Raw genomic sequence first — 26,331 nt, 5'->3', positions numbered from 1 at the left:
GCTTCTCGCCACTTCTGACACCAAATTGTCAGAGAAATATCGGGGCCTGGAATGGCCAACAGAACCCAAACAAGAATTGTCAGCCAGACAGGACATCTTTTTCAAAAGCATTGCAGTGCGGTGAGACCCCAAGTGAGGGAGTCACCCACACCAAGTCTTTCAAACAGCAGTATTTAGACACTTTTCAAGCAAAGAGGAAGCAAAAGGGTAGTTATATCCATATATGGCAATGCCTCCCTTTACCAGCTGTTACTGGTTTAATCACGAAGCATGGCCTTTTCCTTACCTTTCCCTCCTGCTTTTCTCATGGTTCTCTTACAAACACAACTTTCACATTCCAACCTTCACTTGCTCAGCCCTCCTTTCATGCACTTCAGCTTTTATCCTGTAATTTCTCTAACTGTATCTCCCAGCTGTTATGAATCTGAATGAACTGCTTATGAGTCCCATATCTATGTACATACCTGACTGGGACTTGTTTCTCACCATCTCCCCAATTAACAAAATGGGTGGGGGAATCACTCCAAGAGATTGAAAACCAAATCTCTTGCCTTTGGGTTCCTTGGTCTTTTGAGTGCCTTAAGGTTACACGTTTGTCTCTCCATTATTCCCATGTCTCAAAGTTTGCTGTACCAGTTCTGGATAGTCATTCCAGAAGAATCCCCCCCCCCCCCCCGCCAGTGCTGTGTGATAATCAAATGTGGTATCACAAGCAAAAAAAACCTATTCCGGTCCTTAGAAGGTGCTTCTGCATTATCAAAAGGAAAACAAGGTGGCAAAAAAGGGGACCTAGTTTTTGTATGTATGCTTGCTCTCTTAACCCACTTCCACTGCAAATATGGCTGAGAAGGCTACAGTGAGGACTGTTCAAGGTTTCCAAGCAAAGGAAGGAGGCTAAATGCTTTGTGACTGTGGGATGGAGATCCTCTGGTCTTACTTTGCAGTGGTAGCTGCAGCAGACCACTCAGAGCCTCTCTTTTGGTCTCCAAAAGTCAAAAGGCAAAAGGGGCTTTGTGTGTGTGTGTGTGTGTGTGTGTGTGTGAATGGATGGATGGTGTGTGTGTGGGAGGATGCATGTGTGAAACAGAGAACGAATAGATGAATAGGGTGCAAGCTTGTATGTATGAGTGGGTGACTGGTGTGTGTGTTTAGAAAACGAATGGATGGATGGGTGATGAATGGTTGGGGTGCCTGAGTGTGTATGAGTGTATGTGAATTTGTGTGCGAGTGTGTGTGGATGGAGTGTGAGTGAGTGGGAGAGTGTGGAATGATAACAATATTGGGAAAGAAAGATTGGAGTGTAGCTCTGGTCCTGCCCATCACAAATCTACTCCTCCAGACAGATTACGGCCAAAGGAATGTGACCATCATAAGATTCTCCACCATAATTGTGATTGACTCCCCACGCTCTCTTCCCTCTCCCACTGCCATTTATTCAAGAAATATTATTTTTAATGAGCAAGGGCTAATGGTGTGATTAGCATTATGTTTGGTTTGACCCTACGTGGTGGAGAAATTTATGGGAATGTGTGGTACCTCCCCCAAAAAATGCACTGGTCCTATTGAAACTCTTGGAGTGCTTCTCCCCACTCAAAATTTCCCAGACATTTTGGTATAAGCAAAATCCAGGAGCAAACCAAGCTGTGTGTACATGAGTCCTCCCTCTCTTGCCTCCAAGTAATATTGCTGAATATTGAATTTCCCCTGCCCCCATATCTCAAAATTCCTTAGATGTGTTTTACTTGAGGAGTTTAGCTTCAGGCTCAGGAGTAAATAAGGTAGTGGATACTAAGAGACATCAAACAACGCTGAAAAACTGTGCATTAAAAAGCAATAGCCTGCCGCGAAAGAGACGCAAGTTCAAATGCAAACTTGTTTCAACAAGAAGGGAGAGGTCTGAGTAGATTGCAGAGGTGAGACCTACTCCTTCCCTCATCCCCTCCCACTTCCCTACCGCTTTCCCTGAAGGTCTGAGAATTGAGTCCTCCAGGGAACATTCTTGCCATCTAATTTATGTAATAGCCTCAGTATCAAGTACACTGAGCGTGGTTTCTTTCCTCCCTCCCTCTTCTCAAGTGTACTGAATTTGATCTCTCAGCTGGAAGAGAAAAGGCAAAGATGAAGGCAAACTAAGGGCATAAGAGGAGCCTGCTGGAACAGGCCAATGGCCCTTTGAGTCCAGCATCTTGTTGTCACAGGGGCCACTCACAAACAGGACCTGAGCATGAGAGCACCCTTTTCTCCTGTGCACTCAGAAACATGACTGCCTCTGACAGTGGAGGCAGAGCACAGCCATCATGGCTAATAGCCATTTGTGGCATTCGTATGGAGCCCCCGGTCATCTCATGGACTATTGACCCATACACCACTAATCCGCTGCCACCAACCAGGCCCTCCCCGGTAAATCACTTAGTCTCAGTCAGGTTCTTAAGTTAACAATGAAGATTGTAGTTTATTGCAAACACAAACTTTGAATGCATTCGAAATGCTGTTACCCTTTATCCTCTTCGTCTTATTTTATTCTGTCTCTAACTCTTCTACCTCCCCTCACACAAGAACCAACTGAACTGTCTCTCTATTTCCATCTGTCTGCCAACTGCTTTCCCAACTGCCTTTTCCCAACCAACCAACTAACTAACTAAATCTCGGGTTAAGCCCTTTTATAAACAAGTAGGCTCCGCCTCTGGCTTTTCTATTGGTCTACCTATTAACTCTTCCTCTCCCCCTGTACAGACATTTTCCAGCGAACGGGCAAATGCCACACCATTGATATAGCCTTATCCTCCATGAATTTCTTCAATCCAATTTCAAAGCCATCCAACTAGATATGGGGAGGTGGGGAGCTCTGGTCTTCAACTTAACCGTCTGTTCTGCATTGAGAACAGAACTGTGTCTTTGCTACTTCTCAGGTTTGAAAATAAACCAGATAAGGGGGAGAGGAATGTACTTTGACTATGTTTCACAGTGCTTCCTCCTCCAGGAGGTTTCTTCTGAGACGACCCCCCAGTTGTTAACAGTGCCATCATCCCATTGCAGATAACTGTTCTGTTCCATTAGAAGTAGCTAACTCTTGCGTTCTTTTCCATGCCTTTAGAAAATCGTATTGGCAAAACTGATGAACAGTTTGGCAAGCCTTATGAAACTAAGAGGAGCATTGGGAGACAACTGCATATTCTAGACCTTGATCTAGAGTCCTGAGGATGGACCAGAGGATGAGGCTTTGACTAAGGATGTGCCAGGCTTACACAATGCCAATATATATATATATATATATATGCAGGTTTTGGTGTCCTCGGGTGTCTTCCCGTGTAAAAGTTGGGGTGTCTAGGCGACGTTTCGACGAGGTCTCACTCGTCATCTTCAGGCTGGTGCTTTCGGCTTCTTGTTACTGGAACAGAGCAGGATCTCAGTGTTTGAGTTCCTATAAATACTGTTGAGGAGGTGTGGTGTATAGCCTCCAATGTTCTGGGCAGAGAGGAGGTTCCCAGGCTAGTGTGCCTTTTCTTCTTTTGTTCCTTAATTACTTGAGGGATATCTTGAGTGATTTCTTGAGTGATTTCCTGAATCCCACTTAGGTGGGTCATTAGGTGTGGATTAGTTGCTAAAGCCTTCGTGTCTTGAACTCTTGAACTTTGTGAAGAGTTTTTCTGAGAAGATGGCTGTACTGCACTTGGTTGTGCTCTGGCTTGGCTTCGTGTATAGGGGCGAGCTGTGGTTTTGTGGCCTGTGCCAGCCAGATCTGTGTAGGGATTGCAGGGGGGTGCAGCATCCGGAGGTGCCACCCTGGTTTGGCTACTGGATGGTGTCTGTAATTTATCTGTGGAGAGGGTCTGGGTTTGGGTCTGGCGTCAAAAAAGAAGAAAAAACTTCCTCTCTTTTCCAACACATGAAAGAAACAGGACACGAAATTAATTTTGCAGATTCCAAATTGCTCTTTAACATGGAACATCACCACAAGAGAATAATCATGGAAGCCATCGAGATAGAGAAACACCCTCACAACATGAACAAGCGTGACGACACATCCCGCTTGCCAGACATCTGGAAATTAGCCCTCCCCACAAAATCTGACACCAGATCCAGAGGCACACAGAACGCCATCACCAATCAACCACACCAGACCCAAACCCAGACCCTCTCCACAGATAAATTACAGACACCATCCAGTAGCCAAACCAGGGTGGCACCTCCGGATGCTGCACCCCCCTGCAATCCCTACACAGATCTGGCTGGCACAGGCCACAAAACCACAGCTCGCCCCTATACACGAAGCCAAGCCAGAGCACAACCAAGTGCAGTACAGCCATCTTCTCAGAAAAACTCTTCACAAAGTTCAAGAGTTCAAGACACGAAGGCTTTAGCAACTAATCCACACCTAATGACCCACCTAAGTGGGATTCAGGAAATCACTCAAGAAATCACTCAAGATATCCCTCAAGTAATTAAGGAACAAAAGAAGAAAAGGCACACTAGCCTGGGAACCTCCTCTCTGCCCAGAACATTGGAGGCTATACACCACACCTCCTCAACAGTATTTATAGGAACTCAAACACTGAGATCCTGCTCTGTTCCAGTAACAAGAAGCCGAAAGCACCAGCCTGAAGATGACGAGTGAGACCTCGTCGAAACGTCGCCTAGACACCCCAACTTTTACACGGGAAGACACCCGAGGACACCAAAACCTGCATATATATATATATATATATATATATGTGAGAGCCCCTCTTCCAAAAGTCAAAATATTTAAGGAATGAGTGGGGAACTTTTATCCCTCCAGAAGTTGCTGAACTGCGACTCCCATGATCCTTAGCCATTGGTCATGCTTGCTGAGGCTGACAGGAGTGTTGCAGTTCAGCAACATCTGGAGGGCCACAGGTTCCCCACGCCTGATTTAAGTGAACATCTGTTGCTCCCTTTAAAGCAGACACCTTTGGTTTTCTTTTGGTTTAAATGGCCGATGTTCCTTTTTTTAGCACTTACAATTGTACTGTGCTCCAGGTTTTTCATCAGCATTGTGGTAGCTCGTGTTCTCTGGAGAGTCCTCTGTCAGAGTGCATTCTGTCTGAAGACGCGTAGAGGTATTTTTGTTCCCTTTTCACGCTGCAAACTTGCACAGCAGTGTTTGACGTGAAGGAGCTTCTGGGGCTGTGACTCTGAGGAATCTATGGCGGGCAATAACTCCTGAAAATATTGCCATGTGATTTTGTGCAGCCAGTCAGTTACTGTATAACAACAACAACAACAACAACAACAACAACAACAACAACAACTTACTATTTTTACCCCACCTATCTTGCTGGGCTTCCCCAGCCACTATGGGCGGCTTCAAACAAAATATTAAAATACAGTAATTCATCAAATATTAAAAGCTTCCCTAAACAGGGATGCCTTCAGATGTCTTCAATGTCCACAATATTGGAAATATTGTGATGGTATGAGCTGCTGTTGAACCACTACTTTCATTCACTGCCGGATCTCACACGATAATCCCAAGCAGACATAGGCAAACAGATTTGAGAGTCCCAGAATCACTATACATGAGGCTCAACTTTCTCAACTGAAGAAGAAGAAGAAGAAACAAATGAAAACTTGTTCCATCCAGGAATCTTAGGGCACAAAGGAAATGAAGAAAACAGCTTCCCTCAGTAACAACAAGAACAACAACAACAACAAATACATATTTTAGAGGGGCGTATGTGTGTGTATGTGTGGTTATATAGTTCTGAAGTTGTGAATAAACCCCATGGGAATTGTGAAAAATGCTCCGTAGATTTCTGCTTTGTTTTTCTGGGCGATGTTTAACAGAGACCTTGTGAAAGGAGACAAACATGTAAATGAAGTCAACTTTTCAGACCTCTGGGATCCTTCACAGCATGAGATACTCTTAACAGATAATTAGCTGGGGCCGTTAATCAAGTTTAACAGGTGTTGAGTAATGAACCGAGACAGGGCATCTGCTGTGACCGGCCTCTCTTTCTTCCTCTAATCTGGTTAGGGAAACCGAAAGCCAATTGGAGCTCAAACTGCTTTGAAATCTGAGCCAACATTGTATTTTCCTGATGCATCCATCACTCTTGTGATCATTGAAGGATGGTGACATTCACAACAGGAGTACATAAGGAACCTGCCCAAAGTGCTAATGAATACATATTCTGCAAGTCTTGAGCCTCATATACATAACCGTTTTTTGACAGTAAGCATAGTACCACGGCATACCGCTGGTGGTTTTTAAGTTCCTGACAAGGGGTATTTATGGGATTATGCGGCACAGTGTGGGTGTAAATGTCTCTGATGCTGGGAACAGTGTATCCGACCTCAAAGGTAGCCATATGCCGGAGGTGGAAAACAGGGCCAGCTCCAAGTTCGAAGGAGCCCTCCTACTAAGTAGTAGCTGTGCTCTAAGCTTTCCTGCACAACTTCATTTCAATCCCTCCCAATTTCCCAGAGTGATGCTACATTGGGCGCATTGTAGGAAATTAAGGTGGCAGCCACATCCAGCCACCTGATGCTTTTCAAGGCACAGGGACAGATTTTTTTAAGGACCCTTCTGCGGCACTGGGACCCCAGCTGCTACTGCCCAAGCAAGGCAGGTGCTGTTGCCAGCACTGATGGAGAACATTCTTATAACACTTTCTGAGAGCATACGTATTTATTTATACCCTGCTTTTCCCCCCTGACATAAATCAAGGTAGCTTACAGATAAAAATAAGAAGCACTAAAACGTGCTGTAGAAAAAACAACAACCACACCACCATTAAAAACAATCAAACATGGATAGAATTAAAACTCCACACAGATATAAAATCTATTAAAACCATACCAATATTTGCAATAGAGACAGCACAGCACCAGGTTTTAGCTTGAACCTAAAGCCACGTGGGGTTTTATAGGTCATAACCAGCACTTTGATTTGTGCCCGGAAACAGACCGGTAGCCAGCGGAGCTGTTGTAAAAAGGGAGTCGTATGCTCCCTATACCCAGACCCCCTTAATAATATGGCTGCAGCTCATTGAGCTGGTTGATGTTTCTGAGCACTTTTCAAAGGCAGCCCCCATATAAAAGGTAAAGGTACCCCTGCCCATACGGGCCAGTCTTGACAGACTCTAGGGTTGTGTGCCCATCTCACTCAAGAGGCCGGGGGCCAGCACTGTCCGGAGACACTTCCGGGTCACGTGGCCAGCATGACATTGCTGCTCTGGCGAGCCAGAGCCGCACACGGAAACGCCGTTTACCTTCCCGCTAGTAAGCGGTCCCTATTTATCTACTTGCACCCGGAGGTGCTTTCGAACTGCTAGGTTGGCAGGCGCTGGGACCGAACAACGGGAGCGCACCCCGCCGCGGGGATTCGAACCGCCGACCTTTCGATCAGCAAGCCCCAGGCACTGAGGCCTTTAGCCACAGCGCCACCCACGTCCCATAGCCCCCATATAGAGTCCATTAAAATCATCCAAATGGGATCTAACTAAGGTGTGTGCCACAGGGACAGGAAGAATTCAGGCTTTGGAAAGTTTGTTGACAGAAATGTGATTTTGATTTTTCATATTTGATGTCTCCCCCCCCCCCTTGCTTCTTATTTGGGGTTTTTACTGGTAGATACTGCTGTGCCAAAAAACTGCAAAGAAATTGTGACATAAGTGTCCTTTTCTTAGCCCTCTCTGTGCCCTGGCACCCACTGGCAGTCACTGAGTAGACCTGGGCATCTAAATGCCCCATATTAAAACCACAATTGAATAGCCCAATGGATAGTTAGCTGCCACAATCTACTGAATAGAGAGCAGTAGGACCCGACTGTAGGTTGGCTAGGAGGCCCAAGGCAAGGAAGTGGGATGAGATAATACAGGTTGTACAGAATACTCCTGGATCGTGGGTAGGCAAACTAAGGCCCGGGGGCCGGATCCGGCCCAATCACCTTCTAAATCTGGCCCGCAGACGGTCCGGGAATCAGCATGATTTTACATGAGTAGAATGTGTCCTTTTATTTAAAATGCATCTCTGGGTTATTTGTAGGGCCTGTCTGGTGTTTTTACATGAGTAGAATGTGTGCTTTTATTTAAAATGCATCTCTGGGTTATTTGTGGGGCATAGAAATTTGTTCATTTTTCCACTTCAGAATATAGTCCCCCCCCCCACAAGGTCTGAGGGACAGTGGACTGGCCCCCTGCTGAAAAAGTTTGCTGACCCCTGCCTTGGATCAAACAGCACAAGCTGTACTTCAAACAAAACATTTTGTGTACTGTTAAAAAATGCACAGAATTGTAGGAAAATAAACAGTAAAATGTTGCTTCTAGTTCCCGCTTACTAATATAGGCCAGTACCTTCTGTTACATGCTACAGATCTAGATGAGCCTAAAATCTGCAACAGTCTTTTCTTCTTTCTTCCTGGAAGATGACCAGCATAGATTTCAGGTAGCTTCCGCAGCTAACTCCAGCTGAAGACTCAGAGCGCAGGACTTGGCTAAACCTTTGTAGCTCTTTGCCTGTGAAACTGACACAATGGCCATCACTGCATCAGGATGTTGGGCAGTGGTGAAACAAGGGTCACAAAGCTCAACCTTGGTTGCTCATTTAGGAAGGGAGAGGAAGGAATTCAGGAAGACCCCTAAGGTCTCGGGGTACAACAGAAAGTCAGCTTAAACTTTTAATGCATTTTCTACACTTTATCCCTAACCTTCTCAATGCTCTGTGACCATGACCTATCTAGGTGTACTTACAAACTAGACTAGACCATTATAACCACTAGCAGAAGAATAAGGGCAGATATACATGTACATATGGAGATCTGTTCATTGGAAAGAAGGTATACACTTACAGTTTTATCAGCACACCTCCATAAATTTCAGTGAAGGCTGATACTCTCCAAATAAGTGAGTTTTTGTTTTTTTTAGAAGCAAAAGAAAAGAGAAAAAAATTAAATGCTGGGCATTATCTACCCAAAGTTACGTACAATTGCGTCATATGAAAAGTTCGTAGGACTGAAGAGTTTTAAGGATTGAAATTATTCCTTGAACTTATATATGCCATCTCTAGCTGTTGTTTTCTGATTTGTCTGTATTAAGACCTCAGAGATGCAGAGGTGTGCAGAGCTAAAATCCAGTGCAAGTAAACAGTAACTTGTGATTCTGACTGAGCTAAGGCAATGTCTAAGTGCACACCGCCTCCAGAATTCTCTGGCCAAGTAATCAAGGACTGTTGATTCAAGACTAGCTTTGAATTGGCAGCCTGTGAAACCCAAATTGTCTGTATTCCATAACAATGTAAATGAGCCTTCAGAATTTCCTTTGGTATGTTTCTGCTGGATGTTTGCATGTTTCACATTTTATTAGCACAGAGATAAGTAGTCCAGTAGTTTTCGCTCGTAAACTCAGTGGATGCTCAGTTTGCAAAGTATAAGGTAAACAGTATAAACAATGTGTGTTGTCTTGCCTATGCAGGGAACCATTATCTCCTGATAGAAACAAATATCTCTTGCTAGGAAGCATTGGTGTCATGCACCGAGTGCATTGTAGCAACACGATCTGTGATGGACCGTTATTACTGTTGGGCCATTGTGAAGCTGAACAGGAGAGGGAACAGGAAAAGAGAGAAACTTTTGATTATACAGATAAAAAAATAAAGAGTACAAATCCACATCCTTACTGCACTGAAATTTATTTTTAGTATCTAGATGTGGATCACAGTTTTCACAAAGACAAGAATGACATTGACATGGGGGCAAATTGTACTTCTCTAAGGCAGGGGTAGCCAACCTGGGCATCTCCGGATATTGTTAAGACTCATCAAATCTGCAGATTACACCAAGCTGGGAGGGGTAGCTAATGCCACAGAAGACAGAATCGGGATTCAAGATGACCTTAACAGATTGGAGAACTGGGCCCAAACTAACAGAATGAACTTCAATAGGGAAAAATTTAAGGTTCTAAATTTAGGCAGGAAGAACCAATTGCAGCAATGTAAGATGGGGGGACATCTGGTTTGCCAGTAGTACAGAAAAGGATCTAGGGGTCTTAGCAGACCACAAGCTTAACATGAGTCCACAGTGTGATGCAGCAGCCAAAAAGCTAATGCTATTCTAGGCTGCATTAACAGAAGTCTAGTGTCCCAATCAAGGGAAGTAATAGTCCCACTCTATTCTGCCTTGGTCAGACCACACCTGGAATACTGTGTCCAGTTCTGAGCACTGCTTTCCTTTTGGGAGAATACAGGGGCAAAGTAGGTGTTGAGCATATCTCCATGCAGAGGACCTACTACAGTAGAACCTCGACTTACCACCGCCCCTTCTCACGAACAATCCGACTTGCGACCGCGGCAAACCCAGAAGTAAACACTGGGCTTGCTGCAATTCGTGCATGCACAGAAGCGGCTGCCGCCATCTGCACATGCGCAGAACGGCGCTGCCACCAAATGCGCATGCACAGAATGGCGCTTTTCACAGTGACCCGGATCGACTCACAAACGGACCTCAGGAACGGATTCCGTACGTGAGTAGAGGTTCCACTGTACTTCCTTGTTCTTCCACTTGAATCGAAGACAGATGAAGAAACATTTAAAAATTATTTTTAACCTCTTTTGCAAGCCAGAGTGTGACAAAATAGTTGTGAGTGGAGAGGGATACCTTTGTCATCCTTTGGACCCCTTGGAAAACTTAAGAAATCTGCTGCACCAGGAACTGAGTGTGGAGAGTGCAGCTGAATGGGACACAGCTGTGGGCAGCCTGAGGAAATACCATCCCACCTTGGTCCAAGAAAAGCAAGTCTAGAGTCAGAGACTAGGGGTGATGTCTGCTGCTTCCAGTTCTCTTCTCATTGCAAGGTATGCGATTTTGTGGATGAGCTGAGAGTTTGTTTGGACCCTGGGTGAAAACCTGGAAGCTGAGACAGAAGGTATGTCAGAAGGAAAATTAATTGGTGTTATATAGACAAACACACATACACAAAACACAACACAACCACAACAAACACGTGTGCGTATCTTTGTATTCATATAACATTTTTATATGTAACTGTATTTTTGTAACATTTTGTTTATGTTGCCTGTTGTTCTTTCAGTTTTTTGTGCACCACTTAGATGCATTTTTAAAAGTGGTATAGAAATTAAATAATCAAATCAAATCAATAATCAAAGACGATCATATATATGAAAATGTTGCTTATACTCCCAAGTAAGCAATCAGCCTTAGGTAGCTTATTTTGTTGCCTTTCCCAGTGTAACATTTGAGGCATAACAGCTGAGTATGCATTTACTCCTGTGTTAATTTCAGAAAGGTTAGCTGTTTCACGAGTCTATCTGTGTGTTTTTATTAAGGACATATTATTTTTCCTAGAGGGAGCCGTTCCCATCAATTTATGCACATTAAAACACCTAGTAAACCTCCTTAGGAAATCTTTTACTATGCATACCAAGTACCTATAATTCAAAGATTAATATCTGGGTGTTTTGTTGATATCCCTCCCCCCCATTCTGAAGTACAGAAAGTGATTAGAGCTTATTATAAACACACCCACTGCAGTATTTCATATTTTTTTTAATCACGGCTTGCAAAGCTGTGACCCACTTGAAGACCTTTTGGGAAACTGCATGTAATCTCATGATGGGGACGAAAATTAACCTGTGACTGCTGTAAATAACAATTTCCGGGGGCTTGCTCGCCATATTTTTTATCTCCCTCTTCCCTGCCTTTGTCTCTTCCCCCTCCTGTGCTACTTTGTTTAACCCCAGAGAGAGTTACAATTATGTACAAATTACCTGCCATCTTGCACCATCTGGATAACTGTTCATTTATTCTTATTATCCCGATCAGTTCAAACTCCACCTGCAACTGGCAAGAAGCCCAAGATCAGCCATTTGCCTCCTCCCCTCCTGTCCCAGCGAATGAAAGCTTGCGCATGAGCTCAGGAACCTTGGCTCTTTCATTTCCCTCAGTCTTACATGAGCAAAGAGCATTTCATGACAGACACCTATAGCCGTTGCTATATACAGGCAGGGTAGGGATAGCTGGAGCAAATTGACAACCTCTGATTGATGGCCGCCGACTGATAAGAGGCACTAATTTCATTGTGTAGCTGTCACATTTCTACACCAATGGAAGAGTCCGGATGCTGGTTAGCCCCACAGAGAGCACTTGACTGGAAAGCTATATAACAACAACAACAACAATAACAACAACAACAATTTATTATGTATACCCCGCCCATCTGGCTGGGTTTCCTCAGCCACTCTGGGTGGCTTCCAAAAAAATATTAAAATACAGTAGTCCGTCAAACATTAAAAGCTTCCCTAAACAGGGTTGCATTCAGATGTCATCTAAAAGTCTGGTGGTGGTTGTTCTCTTTGACATCTGGTGGGAGGGCGTTCCACAGGGCAGGTGCCACTACCGAGAAGGCCCTCTGCCTGGTTCCCTGAAACCTGGCTTCTCACAGCGAGAAAACCCCCAGAAGGCCCTCAGCACTGGACCTCAGTGTTGGTATATCCCTATAATGGGACAGGACCACCATGTTGTGAATGGCCATACTTCAAGGCAAGGTATAAACAAATGAATAATAATAATAGTAATAGTAATAAGAATAATAAGAATAATGTCTTGATCCTATGCACTGGGTGTGACTGTGTGGTGGAGGTGCATTTTCAACACCGCCTTAAGGTTTGATGGACCGGTGTCTGTTTTGAACTGATGTGCTTTTGGGTACCGTATCCCCCATTGGGAATCTGCTGGCAATGACTTCTGATGCAAGGATGTTTCGTGGTCCCTATTGGTTAATGATGTCTTACCAGCATGCATCTTGTGTATGCTTCATTTATATGGGTGCCGTGGTTTCATTATTCTAGTGCTTACAACATTTAGAGGGCAAAGTATATTTGGAGCAAATCATTAGCAACTTATAAACTTTTTTAAAAAAGTGATCTCTAGAGATTTACAAAGGGAGCAACAGGCCCATTCTTACTGTAAAGAGGATCTGCAGAAAATACAGATTTGTTCCCTGGTGCAAATGTAGAATGTGCCTGTGTTTTACCTAAGACAAAAACTTGATCGGTTTTGGTGTTTGCAAAGAGGCATTGGACTCAGTTTCAAGGGTGTCAAATTGAGAGTGTTTTTAGCCTACATTTTTACCCACCCGACTACGCTGGTGACTGTGTTGCTGTTTTTATAACTCTGCCCTGGGACCTTGTGGAAGAAGTGGGTTGAGAAATCCAATGAATAAACAAATAAAAATGAGAGGGGATAAATCGGTTTGCAGTGTGGCTCCCTTCTCAACACCAGTTCAGAGGAAGAGCGGTGCGACTTGCCCTCGTGTTGTCCATTCTAAAATCACTACATGGCATTATAGCATCATAATGTCCAATATTTGCTCCATCTGAAATATACTCGGAGTCGAGTGTGGATTTCATGCTCTTTATTCAGCTCATAGTAGTGAGGAATGAAGGTTCCCCCCAAATATCTGCTTTATATACATTATTTACACAATGGGCCGCACGTGATTGGCTAATTCCTGGATTCTCTTTTAGGCCAATCAGGTTGCGGTTTCACTTCCACCTGGAGCTGGATTGGTTGGCTCCTACGGACCAATCATGCGGCTGCATTGTTCTAGGACCAATCAGACTGCTGCATTCTGAATCCTATTGTTCTAGGACCAGTCAGACTGCTGCATTCTGAATCCTATTGTTCTAGGACCAATCAGACTGCTGCATTTGGATCCTATTCAACTCAGTACATAACACTATAGTTGGCTGTGCTCATGCAGGTAAAGAATTTGCGGCAGGGTGGGGTGTTGCTGACACAACAGCAGCCCAGGCAAACATCTGGCATGAATGGTGGAAACCTCCCCCCCCCCCACCCGCTGCCATATATAGGGATGTATAGAGGAGAACTTGGGGGCGGAAACCTTCCACCATTTTCTCTTAAAATTGTTCTGGGTGAGAATATTCAGCACAACCCTGATTCAGAACTTTAGCAGCCAGAGCCATGCCCCTTAAATGACAGGCCTGTTTTTATTTGGAGAAATAAATTGTTTTATCTGGCACTTGCGAAAGGGGAGGGGAGGGGGAGAAGAGTGCATTTGGAAGCATTTATGTACTTGATTTTTGAACTATGTAGTGGATGTTGCACAAGTCCATTGATCAGTGTAGATCTAAGCTGAGTTTGAAGTAGTTAAGAAAGCAGTATAATTACCAAACAAATCACCCCCGGTTTGCCTCCAGCGCTCCCATTGCTTCTGAAAATATAGACAAATGAAAAGAGCTAATAGGTGGAATTGATTTATTTGAAGTGCTGTCTGTCTTTTTCACTTTCTTTCTGATAGCAAAGAGGTTCTGGCAGACCTGGCTCCAGATGTCTGAGACAAGGTATAAAAGGTTTCAAACCATGCCCTGTTTGATTGCATTTGTCTGGGGTGGGGAGGGGGGGGGGGAGAAATGGAATAAGATTAATCTTGCTACAATGATGGTTAGCTCCTGAGAGCATTCTCAGAGACAGGAGAGGATATTTCAGAGACAAGATGAACAGGTCTTTCCATTTTCATTCCACTCTGGATATCAAAATGGTGCGTTGTGATTGGTTGGCTCCAGTATGTGGTTAATTGGCTTTCTGTTGGCAACTGATTTTAATTTAAAATATTGGGAGGGTGGGCAGGCAAAATAGACAGGAGAACCTTGACTTTAAAGGGCTTTCCATACCAAATAAATTAAATAGAAGCAGGAAAGGCTCATCTACCCAGAAGTGCTCTGAGCAGAAAATTGTATTTGCAAAGCACTCTCCTACGTCTCTAGTTACAAGCAAACACGTGACGACAAGGATTTGTATTTTTCCATTTTGCTATGACTCTTCATTCTTCAATTGGTTACAGGCTCAGGCCATAGTCCATGACCTTTTTTTGAGAGAGAGAAAGAGAGTTTGCATTCTTTGACGTCAGTTTTTCTTGTCAATTTTTGCCTGTTACGCAGTTTGCTAATGCTACGCTCCTTAAACGGCGTACTCCTTCATTTTATGCTTTAATCCTATAACAAATAATTTGCAGATCATAGTTACAAGAAATAGAAGATCGTAATTGCAAGCAAGAGGAGACGGAAACATAATTACTGTACCAAAATGAGGCACATGGGTAAACATTATTATTGTGGGGTGTTTTCTTTTTTAAAAATAATTTTTGTCCTAACAATAAACATAGTTAACAGAAAACTGAAGTACAACTAAGTCATCATTACAACTAGGTTAATTGCACATTGTGTGATAAGTACCTTATATTTTCATTTTTGCTAAAACAATGCCCCTTAAAGCAGCTTAATATGATGGCGCTTGTAGTTTGCAGCTCAACAGCAAATTTTCAGTGATAATCTAAAGTTCATGCTTATGGTTCTGCTGTACACCACCTCTGCTGAAACAACTGAGCAACCATTTATGCATTTGCCATTTCCCAGTAGTTCCCATGAAGAATAACTACCCTTCCCCATTGCTTTCAAGACCACAAGTAGAGTTTTTAGTTGCCGTAGTGTGAGCTGAAATCATCTTCAGGATTAAACTACAAGTGCCTGGCACCCAAACCTCAGTGCATAATACTAAATAAAACTAAGTTGACAAGGCACCACCAGCAATGTCATTAGCATGGCCTTTGCCAACCTAGTGATGTCCACACATTTTGGACTGTGATTCCCATCAGCCCTAGCAAAGGCTGCAGTAGCTCATTTGAGAGACGTGGGCAGACAAAACAGATAGGAGTTGTGCAGAAAAAAATGGTTTCAGTAGATCTATTTTGTCATCTGCACCATGACAAGTTCTATCTACTAAAACTAGATTACACAGACACAGACACACACACACACACAATTTGCAGGGGAGGGCAGTAATAAGCAAATACTGGAAAAGTGTGAAAAGATTAGAGAATATTGATTAAATTTTCAGGGTGAGGCATTGAGTGCACAAGCCTTAGTCATTCATGTTACAAGATGGGGCTTGGCCATTTGTTATTTTAAACTGATTTGAAAACGATCCTAAAACAGCAGGTTGCAAGGAGGGTGGAGGTTTATCTCTCCATTCCCCCCACCAAGGTCAGAATAGAGATCACCACTGATAGAATGCCACCACCTCTGATTATGCTGCCCAAGGCAGCCATTTTGTGCTGGCACTCACAGCAATTTTACGAAGATATGAGTAGCAGCAACTCATGTATTACCCCTGAGAGAAAGAAAATAAAGCACTGGAGATCACTTTTCCTGTCCTTGGGTGCTTCTCGATTCCTCCCTACAGCCACACCTAGACTCAAAATGCCAGCATCGTCCTTAGGAAAGCTTCCAGGGCAACAGGCTGAGGCACAGCAGGTGGAATCAGCCGCCACCACCTTGATGGCAAGGCAACTTACATAGCATTCTTTGCTGGATGGGCATTACAGCCACCCTTCATCTGAGGATAGCACAGCGGGTTACAGTATAATAACAAAGTGAGGTAGTTAATTATACTATGCAGTTGGGAAATTAAGGCCAGGAAGGCCCACAGTTGAGCAGACTCTGTACTCTCATATCTAGCTGGTGGACCACAGTGGGTGACAAGACCCTTCTCATTCCTTGTTGCTCTGCTTGTCGGTATTTACTTACCTGTAAGGAAGGGATACAGGGACGCGGGTGGCGCTGTGGGTTAAACCACAGAGCCTAGGACTTGCCGATCAGAAGGTCGGCGGTTCGAATCCCCGTGATGGGGTGAGCTCTTGTTGTTTGGTCCCAGCTCCTGCCAACCTAGCAGTTTGAAAGCACGTCAAAGTGCAAGTAGATAAATAGGTACGAAGGTAAACGGCGTTTCCGTGCGCTGCTCTGGTTCACCAGAAGCGGCTTAGTCATGCTGGCCACATGACCCGGAAGCTGTCTGTGGACAAACGCCGGCTCCCTCGGCCCATAGAGCGAGATGAGCGCCGCAACCCCAGAGTCGGTCACGACTGGACCTAATGGTCAGGGGTACCTTTACCTTTAAGGAAGGAATGCACAGTAAGCCCTGACTTTCTGTCTGCACATATTTTGTCTGTGCTGAGGGCAAGATAGAGGAATTAGGATTAGCCAGCCCTCTTGGGGCGGGACGGGGTGGGGCAGATACACACAGCATGCGGGTCGTCAAGGAGTGATATGATTAATGCTGAAACGGCAGCAGGAGTTTTTTCAAAGGCAGCCGCCGACTTAAACTAGACTGTGACTCAGGCTGTTGCTCTGGCAGATGCCAAGAAGCAAAGCCAAAAATGGCTAATGAGATATGTTTGCGTGAGGAAAACTTTAGAACAAATGCCCGTTCCCGCTGTGAATAATGGCACTGTCAGAGGAGAGATGTGAAATGTGAAAAAAGCCTTCAAAAACACTGTCGGCGGGGAGGGCGGCAGTGTTTGTGTGTGGAGGGGGACACACACACCACAATGTGAAATTTGTTATATGATCACTTCAATGGTGTGAACATCGACAGAGTGGTAGACTGGAAGCATAAACTGTTTCTCTTCATACTATCGAGAAAGGAAGAAGAAACAGTGGGGGGAGATATGTACCACATTTCATCTGCTTTTTTAAAAAAAGGAAAAGAAAAAAACAACAACCCCTGAAGTGGTGGTGTCACAGAAAAACTGGAAATAGCCCACAAAGAAAATTTAATATAAAATATTTACATGGATTAATAGGAAGACTCCATATGTTGGTTTATATAGCCTGAAAATGATAAGGAGGTGGGGAAAACGAACTGAGTAAGGCAAATTTCAATCTTTTTCTGTGTAAGGGAATGTTTCTTTTCTGAATCTTGGGCTAAAACCTTCTCTGGGCTCTGTTCATCTCTCAGCTTGTTTTGTGTAACCTTTGCTAGCCTTATCTTTTGCCATATTCCCCTCCTTTGCTTGACAGAGAGTGACTCTGATTAACCCATCTGTCTTTTCTGTTGTTATGACATTGCCATCCTCCTCATATGTCTTGACACTGCCCTGCAGTCCCAGGTTTTCAGGCCTGACTCAAGTTTTCAGGCCTTACTCATGGGGCGCCACACTCTCTTCCCAGGCCAGCTCTACCGTTATGTGGTGTGAGGTGGCGGCTTGGCTTCAGGTTCCGGAGCCACAAGGAATGATAACAGAGTACTGGAAAGACTCCTGTCTTAAAACCACAGAGAGCCACTGTCAGTATCAACAACTGGTCTGCCTTGGAATGTGTGCAGAGGAGGGCAGCCATGATCAAGGGTCTGGAAATCAAGCCTTATGAGCAACACTTGAGGGAATGGGCATGTTTGGCCTGGTAAAGAGGAGACTGAAAGAGGAGATACGATTGTTGTTGTTGTTTAGTCGTTTAGTCGTGTCTGACTCTTCGTGACCCCATGGACCAGAGCATGCCAGGTACTCCTGTCTTCCACTGCCTCCCGCAGTTTGGTCAAACTCATGTTGGTAGCTTCGAGAACACTGTCCAACCATCTCGTCCTCTGTTGTCCTCTTCTCCTTGTGCCCTCAAACTTGCCCAACTTCAGGGTCTTTTCCAGGGAGGCTTCTCTGCTCATGAGGAGCCTAAGCTTCAGGATGTGTCCTTCCAGTGAGCATTCAGGGCTGAATAGTCATCTTCAAATATCTGAAGGGCTTTCACATGGAAGATGGAGCAAGCTTGTTTTCTCCTGATCCACGGGGTAGGACCCAAACCAATGGCTTCAGCCTTCAGGTAGAAAGGAGATGCTGACCAAACATCAGGAAGAAGTTTCTGACAGTGAGAGCTGTTTGGCAGTGGAACGGACTCCCTCGAAAGGTGGCGGACTCTCCTTCCTTGGAGGATTTTAAGCAGAGGTTGGCTGGCCATCTGTCTTGGATGCTTTAACTGAGATTCCTGCATTGCAGGGACTTGGGCTAGATGACCCTTGGTTCTGTGAATTCAAAGGCAGTTTCCTGTGATGCCACAGATGCCTGTAAACAAAACCACAGCTGGTGCAAAATGCGACTGCGAGGCTGTTGAACAGAGTAGCAAGCTGAGTCATGTGTCCTCGGTCCTCACTGCGTGTGATCTGTAATATCTGGTTCATGCATGCATGCAGCAAGCCAGCAGATGATGCAGTCCTCAGTTGCTGGATGCATGTTTGCAACGTTACCTGAAGACACCTCTATAACGATCTCTAAAGCTAAATGCGACGGTTCCAGAGAGTTTTGAAAATAAAACCAAAACAAACCAGGTTGGAGGAAGAGCATATACAGGAGGAAATGCCCTTGTGAAATGGGTTATTCCTTCGATTAAATGTTCATCCAAGGCACACACTGTCTTGTCCACTCCCTTCTTGCTTACAGAAAAGGATCAGTGACAGCCTTGGCTCCAGGTGTCTGTCAGGGAAGCAGTAAAAAGTTTTCTTTACAGCCTGAGCTTGATCTGATTATACTTGATAGACAAAAAAAATAGAAAATAGGCACTTGCTAATTTAAAAGCCTGGCTTTCAAAGAGGCATTTATGATAAGGTGGCAGCATATTGGAAAAGAAGAGTGTCACAAGAAAAAAAAATACAGGTTTTTTAATAGCATGATTACAGTGTTTATCTTAATCCTTCACTTTACTTTTTCTAGGTGTATCTGTAGTTAATAGTTTAATCACTAGTGGGTGCTAGGCCCAACATTACCTGCAGGGTTTAATAGTCCAGTGCTAGGTATTGTAGTCTTCCTAATTTGTATTTTAACATCCCCACTAAATATTTGCAGCAGTAGAGTAAAAAGTTTCAACACCACTACTCTTTTTCTTTTATTAATTTAGTATTATTTATTAATTTACAGTATTTATACTTCATCTCTTCCTTGAATATTTTCAACCCCAAAATGGGGAACAAAGTAATAAAAATAAACAGGTCCAATAAACAACAGATTAGCAATTCTGCCTTAAGATAAACAAGCAAAACCACATATAGGTTTGCCATATTTCAAAAAGTAAAAACCAGGACACCTCAAAATTTACTGAGCTTTTTTCGATTGACTTGCCTAAGATGCGCTGCCTTTCCGGACATCAATTCTCGGTAATGTCCTAAGCTACAATGACGACAATTAAAATTTCAAATTTAACCAAATGCAATGGGGGACACACACACACACACACACACACACACAAGATTTCAGACCAATTAAACTATCAGCTGCAGTTCCCGCTCTATTTCCCATTCACAACCCCTGTGTCTCTTGCAATGAGAGAGGTCCCCACTCTGTGCCAACAGACTCTCACTCTGTGACTTTCAAGCAATTTAACACCTTTCAACCCCCCCAATCGCTAGCCTAAACCAGGCTCTCAGCCTGAATGGTATGAATTGCTGCCCACAATCATCCACAGCAATCATCCACAATCATCCTCCTGCCCTACTGCATAGAAGTAACAAAGCAAAACACATACAGACAGGAAAAGGCCACATCTAGGTGTTTCTCTCCCCTTTCCTGTCCTGAGGAAACTTACAGGCTACAAGGTTAGTAAAGCTGCTAGCAAGGGTCATGCAGGAGGATTTGCCAGCCCTTGTCACCTCTCTCTCCTCCTTCCCAGCCAGTGCAAACAGTATTCAGGGTCCTCCAGGATAGGGTGCTCTAGAGCATTCCAGTATGATCCATAAATGTGTGTTATTACAATAAAGTATATTGGGGTTCTATATATCCAGAAATTGTGTTGTTGTTTAGTCGTTCAGTCGTGTCCGACTCTTCGTGACCCCATGGACCAGAGCACGCCAGGCACTCCTGTCTTCCACTCCCACCCGCAGTTTGGTCAGACTCATGTTTGTAGCTTCGAGAACACTGTCTAACCATCTCGTCCTCTGTCGTTCCCTTCTCCTTGTGCCCTCCATCTTTCCCAACATCAGGGTCTTTTCCAGGGAGTCTTCTCTTCTCATGAGGTGGCCAAAGTATTGGAGCCTCAGCTTCAGGATCTGTCCTTCCAGTGAGCACTCAGGGCTGATTTCCTTCAGAATGGATAGGTTTGATCTTCTTGCAGTCCATGGGACTCTCAAGTCTCCTCCAGCACCATAATTCAAAAGCGTCAATTCTTCAGCGATCAGCCTGCTTTATGGTCCAGCTCTCACTTCCATACATCACTACTGGGAAAACCATCGCTTTTACTATACGGACCTACTTGAATTGAGAGAAGTCTATTTTTTCTAGTCTTGCTCATCTTCAAACAAACAAACAAACAAATCCCAGTGTCTGAATCCTGACTGACACAGACTCTGGAAAACCCACAGAGAACCCCATTCAAATGCAAGGGGGACGTAGAGGAACTCACAGTAGCCGACAGCAGTCTCAGAGATGCTTTGTCTTGGACTTCCAGTGACCTCATCCTGAGCTCTGTCTTGATCCTGGCCCATCACTGCCTGGGCAAAGTTAATGGCAGACCAAGCAAGAAGGCCAAAGTCACGGTAGCACTTGTTTGGCTCCCAGGCAGCTGTATTAGCAGGGTTGTCTATGAGGGGAAGGGTCTGCGAGTGCGGCTTTCTCCCGACTGAAGTGCAGAGTGTTTGAGGACCGGTACATTCGCAGAGAAACCAAAATGCTTGTTTACAAAGCTATTGTACTACCAACCTTACTATATGCTTGTGGAACGTGGACCACTCACAAACGCTATTTCCAACTCCTCAAAAGATTCCCTCAATGGTTTTTCCGATTGGCTTCCACAGTCACTTAAGGACTCATTGTTAAAACCGTGTTTATGGAAGACAATCTTACTCACGAGGAGAAGATCCAGCTGTAAGCCTTCTTGGTCAATGACACAGCAAAAGCCCAGGGAGAGGCAATGATTATATAAATCTCTCAGGTGCCTCTTGACCTTTGCTGGGCTAGCATATCCCATCAGAGTTCATTTATCCCCCCCAGCACCACCTACATCCCTCACTCCAGTTCCAGCATCTACAGTACACAAGGTGCTGATCATAGACACCTAGTCCCCAGTAGCTTCAACTTTTCCCTTCTGTGAGTGGTAAAACTCATTACTAATTCTGAATGAGTTGGCTAAGGATCAATAAAGAAACTGTTAAATAGGATGAGTCTATCAAGCGAGGCATGTTCCCGGGTATCCTTCAGACATTAGCTATTGTATTCCAGTATGATTGTCTTACATTACAGCATCACCACCAGCACATATTGGAGGTATCCTGTGCTTGAGAGTACATCTTCATCATTCATGCATAGCCCCCTGAGTTGAGATCCAGTAGTGAGGTTCTTTTGCAGATGCAAGCAGCACCTGGAATAAAACTGAGCTGTAGTAAAAATGTGTGTGGGTGTCCAGAGAAGCGGACACGGAGCAATGGATCCAAACTACAAGAAAGAAGATTCCAACTAAACATTAGGAAGAACTTCCTGACAGTAAGAGCTGTTCAACAGTGGAATTTCCTGCCAAGGAGTGTGGTGGAGTCTCCTTCTTTGGAGGTCTTTAAGCAGAGGCTTGACAACCATATGTCAGGAGTGCTCTGATGGTGTTTCCTGCTTGGCAGGGGGTTGGACTCGATGGCCCTTGTGGTCTCTTCCAACTCTATGATTCTATGATTCTAAGTTTAGGCTCCTTTCTCGTGGAATTCCTTCCCAACTGAGGTGTGGATCTATTACATCAAGGTCAACAAAAACTAGAGCTGACCGCTCAGTTAGGGTGTGTTGCTCTTTGTCTTATTCTCACATGCCATATGTATTGGGAGATGGCAGTGAAATTTTCCATACAAAATAAATAGCTTCTCTTGAGCTGTTTAATCCAAAACAAAACGAAAAGGTGGGGAAACCAGAGAGACAGTAAGCTCAGAAAAGCACAATCCCCACTGCTCTTCAGTATGTTCCAACTCTCAAAAATATTTTCCTCTGCCACTGTGACAACAACAACAATAATACAAAAAATAATACATATTGGATATGTTTACACAATGGAAAGGTAACGGTAAAAAAGGTAAAGGACCCCTGGATGGTTAAGTTCAGTCAAAGGTGACTATGGGGGTGCGGCGCTCATCTTGCTTTCAGGCCAAGGGAGCCAGCGTTTGGCCACAGACAGCTTTCCAGGTCATGTGGCCAGCATGACTGAACTGCTTCTGGCAGAATGGAACACCGTGACGGAAGCCAGAGCACATGGAAATGCCATTTGCCTTCCCACCACTTGCACTGGTATGCTTTCGAACTGCTAGGTTGGCAGGAGCTGGGACAGAGCAACAGGAACTCACCCCGTCGCGGGGATTCAAACCACCGACCCTTTGATCGACAAGCCCAAGAGGCTCAGTGGTTTAGACCACCCGCGTCCCAACATGATGAACAACCCCCTCCCCACACACAACTTACACATAAATCATTCGGTGGAGTAAATCTTCCAACCATATAGAAATGAGACAGCTGTACAACACAGAACATCCTCCTGAAAGCACATTATATGAAATATCAATATGTATACATTCAGAGCAAGAGCAATACTGCCATTTATTTGGCTAATAAAAACTGGGTTCAAGAAATGCATCTCATTCCATAACTGATATTTAGCAGAAAGTAGCACTTTATTTCGTGCTTCAATAACATAAAAAACTCATACTGCTAGAGGCCCCATTTTATACACTCTGTGTGTTCAAGTAACTGGTGAAAAGGCAAAGAGAAGCTCTGTACCTTGGAGTGGAAAGTCAGAAAGCACTCCAGCACACATTTATCAGATCACAAATGAGGCAGAGTTCAGTGTGAGAAATGCTTATATATGATGTTGGCCTTACCTGAATATATTTCTTAGAAGAAGCTAAATAAAGCAACCATACCCTGTATGTTATAACAGCTTCTAAATAATTAAGCGTTGCTCAGTAAGAGCTAATGTTTTAAACCAGAGGGTGTGTGTGTGTGTGTGTGTGTTTTCTATTGTGCATAAAGGTATTGCTGCTGTTATTAGCTATTAAATTTATTGCTTGCTTTTTTGCCAAGCTAACCCAAAGCAACTTAACAATTTGTGAACAAACACATACATTAAATCTCCATTACAATAATACAGTTTCCCAGACTGTAGAGTCTGGGAATCAAGTCCCCTAATCATTTCATGTTTTTTTTTTCCTTTTCTTTTAGAGCATGGCTTACATCTTTGTGTTCTGATAATTTAGGATAGAGTGCCTTTAAACTGTGCAGCCTATAAATGCAGACACAATGAGGTCAGTTCCCCATTTCTTTAAAGTCCTCTTTGTCTCTTTCCAAGTGGAACCCGTGGCCAAAATTCATTTCAGCCCAAGTGGTGGTTGCTTCTCCTTTAGCTGTTTTAGAAGTTATCTCAGCATATGGTCACTCCTTTTCAGAAATATTATTCAGGTAATTTGGCTAAACGTATTGCAAAGCCTTTTAGTTTCCCAGCTTAGAGATACTGAGTTCCTCTTTAGCTGTTTCGCCAGGTACCTGAACATAGAGTGCATATGAAATGGTGCCTGAAGCAATATATAGTTTTTATGTTATTTAAACACACAATAAAGTGCTACTTTCTGCTAAATGCCATTTACTGAGTAAGGTGCATTTCTTGAGACCAGTTTTTTTAAAGGAGCTAGGTATATGGCTGTGTAATTAGCCTTGTTTTGAACGTATATATAGCTATGCTATTTTTACATAATTTTAGAAATGTGTTCTATTACTGGATAGATATTTCTATATGGTTGTGTGATTTAATCTATTGAATTAGAGTATTGTTTGTTCTGAATCAGTGGTGAAGAATTTTTACAGGTTTCATGGAGTCAAAAGTGCTTTAAAGCATGGACCTGTGCCTAGAATGCATGGGGTGAAAGGTACCATATTTTTCGCTCTATAAGACGCACCAGACCACAAGACGCACCTAGTTTTTGGAGGAGGAAAACAAGAAAAAAAACATTCTGAATCTCAGAAGCCAGAACAGCAAGAGGGATCGCTGCGCAGTGAAAGCAGCAATCCCTCTTGCTGTTCTGGCTTCTGTGATAGCTGCGCAGTCTGCATTCGCTCCATAAGACGCACACACATTTCCCCTTACTTTTTAGGAGGGAAAAAGTGAGTCTTACAGAGCAAAAAATACGCTAAGTGTGGATGAGCCCTCAGTGTAGCAAACTGAGCCAGATGGACCAAGGAGAGTTTCCTGTGTTTCTCCTGTTCTTATGGAGTCAGGGAACTGCTCCACCACGAGCTGAATAGCAATGTTGTTGTTGTTGTTGTTGTTGTTGTTGTTGTTGTTTCGATACTACCCTTTATCCAAGGATCACAGTGCGGTTTACAATATAAGAACATGAAAATATATAACATAAATGCATATGATGGTTAATTCTCACCTCAGCATACCCAAAAGGGCCTTGCAAATTTCTCTTTGTTCTCAACTGAATCTGTTTAGGAAAAGGGTCATAAAATATTTACTTATTTACTTACTAAATTTATATACAGTCGTACCTTGGTTTTCGAACAGAATGCGTTCCGGAAGTCTGTTCAACTTCCGAAATGTTCAGAAACCAAGGCATGGCTTCCAATTGGCTGCAGGAGTGTCCTGCGGCCAATTGGAAGCCGCGGTAGACTTTTGGCTTCCAAGGCAAAGTTCGCCAACCGGAACACCTACTTCCGGGTTTGCGACGTTCGACTTCTGAGTTGTTCATGAACTAAGCTGTTTGAAAACCAAGGTACGGCTGTACTGTCCTTCATCCACAGATCTCTGGGTGGTTCACAAAATAAAAATGCAAGATAGAAACACAAAATAAATAATAAGAACAAGAAAGAAATAAACAAATCACATACCAATAACCCCCTCCTTTCTCTGCCCTCTCCCATAAACACATTAACAAGAGCACAGGATATCAATCAGCCAAAGGTCTGGTTGAAGAGAAATGTTTTTACCTTGTACCTAAAATATATATAATGAAGATGCCAGCTGAACATTCCTGGGCAGAGCATTCCACAAACAGGGAGCCATTTCAGAAAAGGCCCATTCTCCTGTTGTCACCCTCATGGAGGCAGTACATGAAGAAAGGCCTCAGATGATGATCTGATGGGTCCAGGCAGGTTCATATGGAGAGAGGCAGACCTCTTTCTACATGTTTCAATAGGGTTGCAGGGAGCTGTGTATGAAAATGCTGGTGTTTTCAACCCTTGACAACTTGTTTCCAAGTATGTTTCAGAGCACAATTCAAAGTGTTGGTGCTGACCTTTAAAGCTCTAAATGGCCTCGGTCCAGTATTCCTGAAGGAGTGTCTCCACCCCCATCGTTCTGCCCAGACACTGAGGTCCAGCGCCGAGCGCCCTCGGGCGTTTCCCTCACTGCGAGAAGCCAAGTTGCAGGGAACCAGGCAGAGGGCCTTCTCGGTAGTGGCACCCGCCTTGCGGAACACCCTCCCACCAGATGTCAAAGAGAAAAACAACTACCAAACTTCTAGAAGACATCTGAAGGCAGCCCTGTTTAGGGAAGCTTTTAATG

The 26,331-nt window shown here is 43.9% G+C and overlaps 1 protein-coding gene across 6 annotated transcripts in view; it reads left to right on the top strand.

Moving 5' to 3' along the window:
• The window catches only part of FHIT (fragile histidine triad diadenosine triphosphatase), a 1,035,351-nt gene that overhangs the window by 485,464 nt on the left and 523,556 nt on the right, over positions 1-26,331 (top strand). The window lies entirely within an intron of this gene.

Source organism: Podarcis tiliguerta (genome assembly GCF_965153285.1).
Source record: "Podarcis tiliguerta genome assembly, chromosome: 2".
NCBI lineage: Eukaryota > Metazoa > Chordata > Lepidosauria > Squamata > Lacertidae > Podarcis > Podarcis tiliguerta.
The sequence above is the reverse complement of the archived record's forward strand: the minus strand, read 5'-3'. Positions and strand labels throughout refer to the sequence as shown.